The sequence below is a fragment of the Aquarana catesbeiana genome, linkage group LG04 (assembly GCF_042186555.1).
Source record: "Aquarana catesbeiana isolate 2022-GZ linkage group LG04, ASM4218655v1, whole genome shotgun sequence".
In the NCBI taxonomy this organism is placed as follows: domain Eukaryota; kingdom Metazoa; phylum Chordata; class Amphibia; order Anura; family Ranidae; genus Aquarana; species Aquarana catesbeiana.
Genome location: NC_133327.1, coordinates 504,275,527 through 504,283,367, shown reverse-complemented (window position 1 = coordinate 504,283,367; position 7,841 = coordinate 504,275,527).

Below are 7,841 nucleotides of genomic sequence, written 5' to 3'. Positions count from 1 at the left end.
TTTTGCAGAGTGGTTAGTTGCGTGTATGAAGGTTGGGAATCGGGGGTTGGAGAGTTTTGGGGTGGAGTCTGTTCTAAAATGAGTCTCCTGGAGAAAGACGATGTCTGCTTTATTTCTGTGTAAGGAAAGTAGTAATTGAGAGCGTCTTTCTGGGAGATTAAGGCCCCGTACATTTAGAGAAATTAGTTTGATTGTTTTGTTTTGAGTGCGTGACATTTGCGGCATAGTGTGGGGGTGGTTCAGGTCTCAAATTACCAAAAAACAGATATAAGTGTTTGGTGTAGTACAGTGATGGCACGTCAGGGACGGAGGAGGGATAGACTTAGGAAGTTGAGAATAGAAAATAGAAAATCTGTGTCCTATGTAGAGAGGTGTTAGTACTGGTTAGGGGGATAGAATGAGGGGAGTGGGTAGAAGAAAGTGTTGTGTAGGTAGTTCAATAGGGGGATGTCCGTGAGAGAGAATGGTAGGTGCGCCTGTGTGGATGGGTGGTCATTTCCGGTGAATAGCGAGAGCATGCTCGCTAGTCCGAGGGGATTATATACCGGTAGCTAGGTATAACCGGAGTGGTTCAGTGGCGGAAGGTATGGTCAGAGGTGTATATCGAGAGTTATAATGTGAAAAGCCACTGAGGGGGGGAGCAGCTGATAGCGGTGGTAAGAGGTAAGGTCCGATGAGGAGCTGCTGTCCGCTTGACAGAGAGGGAGGTGATATGAGCGGGATGAGGAGGTTAAGAAGGTATCATACTAGTGTTAAGGTGTAACATGGAAGTCGTATGGTTAGGTAGTCGGGATATAGATTGCAGGGGCAAGAGGGGGTGGTGTTATGATAGAGGGTGGTAATCCACGTATGGGGTAGTGCATATAGTTTGGAGTGGGAGGATATTTTGTGTGCCCAGTCAGTGTACCTGTGAGGTTTGAGGGTAGAGTCGGGACTCTCTATAGGATTCCATTCTATGGAGAATAAGATTGCAACAAATACAAAGAGTTTAACAGCAGGTTGTAATTAAAAGCTGTAAGAAACCATGTATAATAACCAGGAAATAATGAACAATGTGAAACAAAGCAGACCGTTATCCCATATGAGAGGTTTGTTCAGTGTCTTCCTACCCATTAAGGCTTGATATAGTTTTTACCTTGTTTGGAAAGTAGGTGAGTTAGGGCCCTGTGTGAGGTCCTGCGGTGGTTCAAATAGTGTGTAAGGTACCTGGAGTGGAGTAAGCCTGCTTCCTGACCGGTTATTGGGGAGGTAAGAGCGGGATCAAGATATTTCAGGTAGGTGGGTGAGTGGGCAACTGATCATGTATACCATATAATCCACAAGGGTTGTTATTTACAACTTGATGGGTTAAGGGCCCGTTGGGGGCCAGTATTCTAACCGACTATGAGGTTACAAAAGTCTGGCAAAGGGGGATGCAGCATGTGGCGTGTATGTGTGTGGGGGTCCTCAAATTGTAGTTTCTACCCTTCGTATCCATACAAATATGTGGTGTGCCATCAAAGAATACCCGCTTAGAGCAAGAGAAGCGTCTGGGGTATCGCTCTGTCGGAATAATTAAAATAATTAAAAAAAAAAAACCTGACTCTGCTGGGGTTACACTTTGTTTGGTGGAGGCGGTGTGTTCTGCAGCTACCCGTGTAGAATGTTGTCATTGGGTGAGGAACCCCAGTAAAAGTGGGTGGCGGTCGAATAAAGTCAAAATCACTGGGGATGATCCAGTTGTAGCGTTAGGGCTTATTCCCAGTTGCCTTGAGTAAAGCAACTGAGGATGTAGGTAATGCTTTCCTCTCAGAGCGGCACCCAGAGCGTGGTTATGTTGTTACGTTTGGGTAAGCGAGTAGCGGTAGTATAATGAAAACAATAAGTCTGAACACCAACAGAGGAACCCCAGGGGTCATTCCTCCACGTTACAGTTAGCCAGAAAGTGTCATAGATGATGATCCTGGCCTCCAAACTCGGGAGGGGTTGTTCATGAGTAGGCATTAATATTGGTGACAAATTTAGGTGTGTAGTCTCTTATGCCAAGAATTGTGCGTTTTGTGGTAACCGTTGGCAGCTGGTCATTTTTTGCAGTACCAGAAATGTATATGCCTGTCCGACATTTCTGTTACAGCCGGCAGATGGGGAGTAGTGTATTGTGGATTGGTTTTTGTAACCCCACGGATCATCACCCTTAGCACCACTGCTCATGTAAGTCTAGATCACTGACAGAAAAAACATCATGAAAAAAGAAATTCATAAAAAAAAAGAAAAAAAAAAGAAAAAAAAACACACAACAGCCCCCCCCCCCCACCTTCAAACAAGCTGGGGTAGTGGGTAAGGGTAAGGAAGGATATGTGTTGGACTTGCAATCCACTACTGCAAAGAGCATGCGTTGTTGTGCAAAGGGTTATGTCAGTTATATTCCTCACGGCAGGTAGCTCCCATGGAAGATAGAGTGCTGGGCCGTTACGATCTCTTGAGTATTGCATCGGTATATATATATATATCCATTATGACCCACGGGGAAAGGCTTACATTCAGAGTTTTGTAAACCTATGTGATAAAAGGTAGGCAGGGAGGAAGTCCAAGGACATAGGGAGGACATGCTGATACTGTATGGGATAAACGAGTCATTGCATAAACAAAGGAGTCAATTGAAGAAAATAAAGAAACAGGGAGGATCGAAGTATAACTAAGAGTTAACTTAGCTGAGCATGGCGGGATCCATCACCGCCGATCAGCGGTCTCGACGTGCTCTCCTGGATTGCGGGGCTTTCGATGGGCTGGAGTCGTGGTTCGGACCAGTAGCTGGGTGGTGCGGCCAGGCTTCAGTCAGGGAACACTGCCTCCTGTAGCGGTGTGTTTGGGTCTCCACGGGTTCGCTCCACGGTTTCTTGTAGTAGGGGGACGGAACTCCTCGTACCATTCGGGTACCTCTGTGAAGGGGATATCCAGGGTTTCACAGAAGTGTTGCAGATCCTCTGGCACTCTGAGAAGTGCAGAGCGGCCTTGTGATGAAGCTGACAGGCAGAAGGGGAACTTCCACCTGTATGGAATCCCCTTGGTACGCAGGACTTCCAAAAGGGGGCGCAGTTCTCTTCGGTGTTGTAGAGTTATAGTAGAGAGGTCTTGGAACAAGCGAATGTCCATGCCATTATGTGATAGCTGTGTTTTGGTGCGGGCTTTTCGTAGAATCTCTTCTTTTAGCTGGTAGTCAATTATATAGCAGATCACATCTCTAGGTGGATCTGAATCTCTACCTCGTGGACGAAGGGCGCGGTGGATGCATTCCATTCCTATTGGAGTAGTGGGGGGCTTCTCCAGGAGGTTGTTAAACAAGCTTGTCACTTCTGCTTGTAGCCGGTCCACCTCAACCGATCGTTTCTGGTAAGCCTCGTACACGGAGATTATGGCGCCTGCCACGATTGTCTAAGTCTTCCATGTGGCGATTGAGGTCCCGTAGTTGCAGGGTGTGGGTGTCTAAGACCTGGCAAGTATGGTGCAGCACATTGGGGTGAGTTGTTGTCGTCTTTTCTACTTCTTGAACTCTGCCTGCGATCGATTGTATGTCGATCCTGAGGTCCGTGATTGCGGCTGTGAGTGCAGCCGTGAGGGTGTTTTTAATATCCATTGCCATGGAGTGGAGATAATGTAGGCTGGGGTGGGAGTGCGGTGTGAGGATTACCGCTCCATTGTCTGGGGAGGGGTTGGTTCCTGTCGTCAGGCCTGATGACTGAGGAGAGCCTCGGGTAAGCGCCATGTTGCCAGAATGTGACCGGAACATTTCTGGAATATTCTGGCTGATCCTTCCAGTCAAATCTCGGGGAGACCTGGAGTGGGATGCGGAGGAGCTGCGGGAAGAGGTCCCCATGGTTCTCAGGTACGCTGGTGTGTGATAAACCTCTGTTTTAGTCAGATTATCCTCTCTGTCAGCGGGAGCATATATTTCAAGCTGCTATCTTCCTCCGAGGTCAAGCCACGCCCCCGTGCTACCAAATATTACATTGAGGATGCCAATAATTTTGTCCAGTCCATTTTCGCGTTTTTTAGTTTTGCATGGAATGTGTCAGATTTTGCTTTTTTGTTTCTCCATTCTTTTGTGTCATACCAATACAAACAAAAGAAATAAACATGAGAATGGCTAAACATTGCTAATTGCAACAAGTGAAGTGGTGCATTATTTGACAGAAATGCAGGGGTGCCAATATTTTTGGCCGTGACCGTATGTACACTATATTATCAAAATGATTGGGATGACTGCCTTTACACACACATGAACCTAATAATAATGCATCTCAGTCTTAGTCTGTAGGGTTCAATATTGAGTTGGCCCACCCTTTGCAGCTATAACAGCATCAATTCTTCTGGGAAGGCTGTCCACAAGGTTTAAGAGTGTGTCTATGGGAATGATTAACCATTCTTCCAGAAGTGCACTTGTGAGGTCAGACACTGATGTGGACAAGAAGGCCTGGCTCGCAGTCTCCACTCTAATTCATGACAAAGGTGTTTTAACAGGTTGAGGTCACGACCAGTCAAGTTTGTCCACCCCAATCTTGCTCATCCATGTCTTTATGGACCTTGTTTGTGCACTGGTACGCAGTTATGTTGGAATAGGAAGGGGCCATCCCCAAACTGTTCCCTCAAACTTGGGAGCATGAAATTGTCCAAAATGTCTTGGTATGCTGATGCCTTAAGAGTTCCCTTCACTGGACCAAGCCCAATCCCTGAAAAATAATCCACACCATAATCCCCCCTCCACCAAATGATTTGGACCAGTGCACAAAGCAAGGTCCATAAGGACATGGATGAGCGATTTTGGGTTAGAGGAACTTGACTGGCCTGCACAGAGTCCTGACCTCAACCTGATAGATCACCTTTGGGATGAATTAGAGCAGAGAGTGTGAGCCAGGCCTTCTCGTCTACGTCTTTGCCTGACCCCACAAATGCACTTCTGGAAGAACGGTCAAACATTCCAATAGACACACTCATTACGGACTAAGGACTGGGATGCCATTAAAGTTCATGTGCGTGTGTATATATATATATATATATATATATATATATATATATATATATATATATATATACAATGCTGTGAAAAAAGTATTTGCCCCCTTTCTGATTTTTTTTGCATATTTGTCACACTTAAATGACAAATATAACAAATTTTATTATTACACAAAGGTAACCCGACAAGATACAGTTTTTAAATGACCGTTTCATTTATTAAGGCAAAAAAGCTGTCCAAACCTGCCTGGCTTTATGTGAAAAAGTAATTTCCCATCCGGACTAGAAGTCAACCAAACCAAATCAAGGGCTCTCGACGTGTCTCTGCCACAAGCTGACCTCGATATGTTGCGCAAAAATTTTCCCTTCCACTGGTCCTCCTCATCTATTCCCTATTTAGGGATCAAACTGACTAAAGATCCATCCAACCTGTTCCAATCTAATTATCTCCCAATGCTCACCCAGCTATCTTCTCTACTTAATTCTTGGCTACCTTTATGTGTCTCATGGCTTGGACGTATCGCGGCTGTGAAAATGCCCCTGTTACCAAAACTACTGTACCTATAAAGAGTGCTTCCTATCACAGTCCCTCCCTATTATCATAGGATCATACAAAACAAAGTTTTCAAATACATCTGGGGTCCTATTAGGACCAGAGTTGCGAGACCGGTTCTTCTCCGTAACAAACTCAATGGCGGCCTTGGCATACTCAACTTCTTGCATTATTATCATGCAGCCCGACTGGCCCAGTCAATTTTATACCACTCTAAAACTGAGATACCACTTTGGGTTACCCTCGAGGCCATTGACCTGCACCCGATTAGTGTAACTAATTTGCTATGGCTCCCTACAACAGCACGCGGACCCATAACTAACCCATTAACGCAGCACACACTTAAGCTATGGGATAGACTGAAGGCCCCCTTTAAGTTAATCTCCCCACACTCCCCACTTCTATCCTATTTAGGCCACCCCCAATTTTATCCAGCTCACACAACACCAGCCTCTTTCCAAGGCTGGGTCCAGGCGGGTCTGACTCGCATTTGCGATCTAACTAATGGAGACTCTGTAAAATCATTTCCAAGTATCCAGTGTTTGCGAAATTTGGTTGTACGCAAAGCACACAGCCAAATCTCCTGTTTCTAATCATAATAACAATTTCGTCTAATGATATAATGCCATCTCACCTTTTGATCATATGTCTCTCCTCTGGTGTAGCTCATCCTCTGGTGTGTGTGTGTGTCTCATGCTCACAAATAGAATCACATCCTCCTGCTTCAGGTTCCAAAAACACACTGCAGCCAGCCCCAGCTGTCTGCGTGAGCCACTTTATTAGCATATCAATAGGAGGTCTCAAAAGCTCGAGGGTTCCGCCTCCAACAGCCAAACACACCTCTTACAAAGCTTGTGACCTCACAGGATATGACCTCACAGGATGTAAGTGACCATATAAGGATTTAACAACAGAACACAAAACAACCAATGAACAATGACTACAGGACATGATACAATATACTAAATGACGATGACTAAAGTTCCTTGTGCATGGGAGATTATCTGCAGGTGCACGTCATGGCACCCCAAACATGTTTATCAGGCATACCAGGGGTGAAAAGAGCAAAACACCTCTAAACCGATAATGTCTTTGCAGAGTGAACGCATCCCCACCAGACGATCGTTCTGTGCATTGAACAGGGGCCCCTTTGCTGGCGGACATGTCTTCTCTCCGCAAACACCTCTCTCCAAACCCAAGGAAGTTTTCCACTACCTAACAGGTCTCAGCCAGCGTCGATCTGCCCCAGTCAGCTCTTTAGAGCGGGCTGTGGTTGATCAGACACTGGGAGACTTATGACAACACATTAATATAAAATTTTCCACAACACCAGATGCAAGCACAGCTCCCCAGCAGAGAATGCTTCCGCTACCTCCAAATTAGGCATTTTGCTCAAACTATCATAAAATCTAAATCTGGGCTTGACGCTCTAACTGAATTTGAGCATATGTGCGACTCGGACCCGCATATCCCAGGTACTATTTCTCGCCTATACACCCACCTTACATCGCCACCCCTGAGTCTCCCCACCTATGCACAGCGATGGTTAAGGTACTTAGACATCAACCTTGAAGCGGATGACTGGACGACCATATGGTCAAATACAAAAAACTCATCCCAAAATGTTGTTGCTTCAGAAGCAAATTACAGAAGCAAATTACAAAGTGTGCTGGTATCTAGTCCTGGCTAGAATTGCTAAATTTCTACCTGAATTTTCTCCAAGCTGTTTCAGAGGGTGTGGAGACAGGGGCACACACTTACATATTTGGTGGACATGCCCATTAGTGCAGTGCTTTTGGGCAACAGTATTCCGGATGGCATCTACTCTCCACCAAATCATCTTAGACCCTAGCCCAACCGTAGCCCTTCTTAACCTTTTCCCGCAAGACTATACTAGAGCACAACTCCGTCTCCTCCTTCATCTATTCACCGCAGCCAAGCAGACGATTGCTAAGGCTTGGAAAACACCCACTCTTAACATAGTTGAAACGAAGAATAGGATTACCCAAGCAATGATACATAGCAAAATTGAAGCGAAAATCCTTGATAAAGTCTCCCAACACTCCAGAACTTGGCAACCCTGGGTTGAGCATTTTTTGCCCGCAGATATTGACGAAAACCTCTTGCTACCTTGAGTCTGTCCTAGCATCATTTTAAGATTTTGAATTTGCTCTTGTGCCCGTGCGGACCGGCCGGTCCCCTCTCCCCCTTTACTCCTCTAACTCACATCTCTTTTTCTTAGATCTCCTCTATGCTGCTACCTTTTCTTCTTTCTTTCTTCTACTCTATCCTACCTTTC